Source organism: Protomyctophum bolini, assembly GCF_963924005.1.
Source record: "Protomyctophum bolini genome assembly, chromosome: 18".
NCBI classification, from domain to species: domain Eukaryota; kingdom Metazoa; phylum Chordata; class Actinopteri; order Myctophiformes; family Myctophidae; genus Protomyctophum; species Protomyctophum bolini.
Window position 1 is genome coordinate 39,647,560 of NC_137879.1, and position 4,549 is coordinate 39,652,108.

A 4,549-nucleotide genomic window follows, 5' to 3' on the forward strand; every position below is an offset into this window, starting at 1 on the left:
GGGAAATCTGGTCACCCTAGTGGCACAAGATGGAGCCCTAGATGTTTTTCCCCTTTTACCATCATTTATGACGATGTCCTGTTTTTGGTTACTATATAGAAATGTATCTCTGTACGTCTCTACATGTTCTGATGTAGAGACGTGGGGGGAAGGGGGTTATGGGGACCAGTTTTGAACTGCAGACGCCCACAAGTTTTGAAGGAATTTGAGATTCACATTTCTTAATTGCTGTTGGTAGGGCGTTCCACATTTTAATGGCATAGGAGCTAAATTTAATCCATTGTTTGAGCCGAATCTGGGTTGCATGTGGTTTGTTGAACTCCCTCTGGTGTTGAGATTGTGGACTTAATTTACATTAAGGAAGTATTTAGACAGGTACATGGGAATGGTAAGGTGTAGTGAATCTTGTAGGCCATTCCAGCAGCAGCCTATGGAAATGGGCAGGGGTGAGGTGGGTTCTGGGAGTGATGCCAAGTGGTAGCCTGGCCAGTTTTTGTTGGGACATCTTGCCGTATATAGGTAATGGTATGGTCACATATTGTAACAATCGCCCCCTTATATCTTAAGGCAAATTATTACTAAGGAAAATAAACAACGGATTCGTAGGGATATAGTTCACTTATTTATATAGAGAAGCTGCAAACTCAAGTTGTCAAACAAACAGTGTAACCGAAAACCAAACAAACATTTATTTCAACCCACCCCGCCCCAAACAAGTCCCGACGCTCGCTGTCGCGGCCTACGCCACACTGTTTACACAAACAAAACAATCCAATCCCCGTCCAAAGTCAAGTGCGCGCGACCGCACTAAGAATTAAATAAATAAATAAATAAAGTCCGCGCTCGTCCTCTTCTTTAATTGACCGCGGCCCGCCCGCGATGGTCCTTAGCAATCCTTGCTCCTTATCCAAAGAAAAGAGCTCCTCGCTCCGAATGAATAAACAAAACAAATGGGGTACCCCTTATAGTAAATAAATAATCCAACTAGAACCACCTCGGAACGACCTCACCGGTATAGCTGTTGTAGCTCTGGAATAGCCTCCAAACACCGGCTGGTTATTCTCCTTTCCGATCTCCGATCCCCGTCGGCAGCGGCACAACGATGCCCAGCCCGCCGGGCTCGACTGTTCTATATATTCCCTAAGGCTGCAGATCCGTTAATTTACACGCTAAATTGCGGTCATAGTGTAAAATCCATCTGGCGCCCAGAAGCTCCTCCGTGCAGGCCTGCACTCTGTGTGTTTGTCGATCCCTGGCCCTGTGTGTCACTCCCTCTATTTGCACCCTTGGGTGGTGACAATCAACGAATCACTGAACGCTGTCACTCACCCCTGTACAAGGCCCATTACCATAATTGTGAACAGAAGCTAATACTTAAATAATCAGCGTCACATGTATCATTTCATTTCATAAATAATAACATGCATAAAGAAAACAAAGTAGAAAACATTACAAATGTGCTTCGTCACAATATAAAACCTTATAAAATACATTGGTCAATACTGACACCCGGTCAGCAAGTGGACTCATATTTTTAATACTATAGGAAATCTTTTAGGCCAATAAAAACACATTTCCCACTCCCCACCCCTGGCTGCCCGACTATAGGTCTCCAATTATTAAAGTCCTTCCTTATTCACTTGATTTCAGACCGGAGTCCAGACTGCAGGTGAAGACGAACTCTTCAGACTCATAAGAACTACAATACCCATGATGCATCACTCCCAGGTGAAGATGAACTCTCCAGACTCAGCCAGGGACGTTTCTATTAAACAGGAGGCTGAAGACGTTTCTATTAAACAGGAAGCTGAAGACATTTCTATTAAACAGGAAGCTGAAGACGTTTCTATTAAACAGGAGGCTGAAGACGTTTCTATTAAACAGGAAGCTGAAGACGTTTTTATAAAACAGGAAGCCGAAGACGTTTCTATTGAACAGGAAGCTGAAGACGTTTCTATTAAACAGGAAGCTGAAGACCAGCCACACCTCAGTAAGTTTCATGTTATCTTCCTTTCTTTAATATGTTCTGTTCTGTGGGGCTGCCACAATGTATTTTTTTCACTGGACAGTAACAATGGCAAACTAGAAAATATTGTTCCTGAAGAAACAATGTATTTTGCTAAAACTTTCAAAACAGTAATAACCTGTAGTTAGTAACGGTGTAGTCAATCTTATCTTGATAGGTACTAGCTCATTTTGTACATGGAACATGGAAGAAGAATGTATTTACATTTTAGGAATCCAGTGTTGATCATGTTATGTTTCTGCTCCTAGACATCCTGCACATGGTTGTGTGTAAAGAGGAGGATTCTTCTGAACAGGAGAGGAGCCCCAGTCTGCTCCAGGAGGAACCAGAGCAAATTAAAGAGGAAGAGGGGGAGCTTAAAGAGGAACAGGAGGAGCTTAAAGAGGAACTACTTCAAAGACCAGAGGAACCTGTTGGGTCAACGTTGACATTACTAGCAGTGAAAGGTGATGATGAAAATTATGATGAAGACATATCTTCCCACTGCTCTGAGGTTGAAGTTGAACTTGAATCTGACACAGTGATTTTCCCAAACAGTGATGATTTGGAAAAGACCAGTGAAGATGATGACGAACGGCGTGACAAGAGTTTCAGTTACTCAGGTTCCCTGAAGAAGCACCAGCGTGTCCACACTGGAGAAAAACCTTTTAACTGTGAACATTGTGGCAAGAGTTTCAGAGAGTCAGGTAACCTGAAGAGACACCTTCGTGTCCACACTTAAGAAAAAACTTTCCAATGTAAACATTGTGACAAAAGTTTCAGATTTTCAAGTAATCTGAATTCAAACCTTCGTGTCCACACTGAAGAAAAACCTTTCCAATGTAAACATTGTGACAAGAGTTTCAATCATTCAAGTCATCTGAATTCACACCTTCGTATCCATACTGGAGAAAAACCTTTCCAATGTAAACATTGTGACAAAAGTTTCAGCACGTCAAGTAATCTGAATTCACACCTTCGTGTCCACACTGGAGAAAAACCTTTCCAATGTAAACATTGTGACAAAAGTTTCAGTACTTCAAGTAATCTGAATTCACACCTTCGAGTCCACACTGGAGAAAAACCTTTCCAATGTAAACATTGTGACAAGAGTTTCAATCAGTCAAGTCATCTGAATTCACACCTTCGTATCCATACTGGAGAAAAACCTTACCAATGTAAACATTGTAACAAGAGTTTTGGTCGTTCAGATGACATGAACAGACACCAGTATGTCCACACTGGAGAAATACCTTTCCAATGTATACATTGTGACAAGAGTTTCAGTCGGTCATCTCACCTGAAGACACACCAGAGTGTCCACACTGGAGAAAAACCTTTCCAATGTAAACATTGTAACCAGAGTTTCAGTCGGTCATCTCGTCTGAAGAAACACCAGAGTGTCCACACTGGAGAAAAACCTTTCCAATAAACATTGTGACAAGAGTTTCCAATATTCATGTCAACTAAAGTCACTCCAGCGTTTCCATACTGGAGAAAAACCTTTCCAATGTAAACATTGTGACAAGAATTTCAAAATTTCAAGTAATCTGAAGAGACACCTTCGTTTCCACCATAGACTGTAAAAAATATGGACAAAGCGTTCCGCGGGTCTAACATGAACGTAAAATGAAGCCTGTCAACGAGGCGGGATTTCCCCCCTTCTTCTTCGTTGGTTTTTATTTTGACTCGAGTGGGTGGGGGATCCCGTTCATAGACTGTAACGGTAGCCACGCCCCTCAGAACATGCGCAACTTTATGGTCATATTTTTTTTAAATGGGACCATAATTTTCCAAAAATAATATTATTATGACATTAGAAATGAGACTTTAAACTAGTGACTGGAAGCAAAAAGTATTCATGACCATGTTTATTAAGGTAATACAGTCTAGGTGAAGTTGGGCCCAAATACATGGACTTCTATGGGGCTATGGGTTTTTTTGAGCCCAATGACAGCGCCACAACAGGCCATTATATTCATTTCCTTAGTGGCTTCACAAAATATCTGTCTGACTGCCCCCCTGGTTTCCACACTGGAGAAAAACCTTTCTAATGTAAACATTGTGACAAGAGTTTCATTTGTTCAAGTCATCTGAAGAGCGTGTCCACAGTTCTCACAGGACAATAAAAAGATGTCAACTTTAAACGGTGTGACTGAAGTTGAAATAACTCGGGTCACTTGCTAAGACACCATTGCATTCACAACATGGGGTAACAGAAATAAAGTTTCCACTATGTGTTCCTGTCTGTCTTGGATTATTGACATAATCTATACAGACATGCAGCAAAAAAATTGCATCGATTAGATTTATTAACGGGTGATAGCTATGGTACTCACCAATGCATCTTATATAAAAAGGTTGGATGGAGACGAAAACTGCATTGGCACCTAATATTGTATAAAGCCATGCTTGGAGATTGTCCTAAATACATCTCATCTTTTCTGAAGTACACCCGCACCCCGTCAAGTAGTTTCCCCAAATTCAAGGTACCAAAAGTTAGCTCTGAACTTGCTTTTGGCTTCTGTGGCCCTAATACATGGG

The 4,549-nt window shown here is 41.4% G+C and overlaps 1 long non-coding RNA gene across 1 annotated transcript; it reads left to right on the forward strand.

Annotated features, from left to right (window-relative positions):
* The first annotated feature begins 1,822 nt into the window (after positions 1 to 1,822).
* Positions 1,823 to 3,142, forward strand: LOC308332554. The gene is made up of 3 exons (XR_013965724.1): positions 1,823 to 1,990; positions 2,275 to 2,472; positions 2,564 to 3,142. It is a non-coding gene; the product is annotated as an uncharacterized lncRNA (long non-coding RNA).
* The last annotated feature ends 1,407 nt before the right edge of the window (positions 3,143 to 4,549 follow it).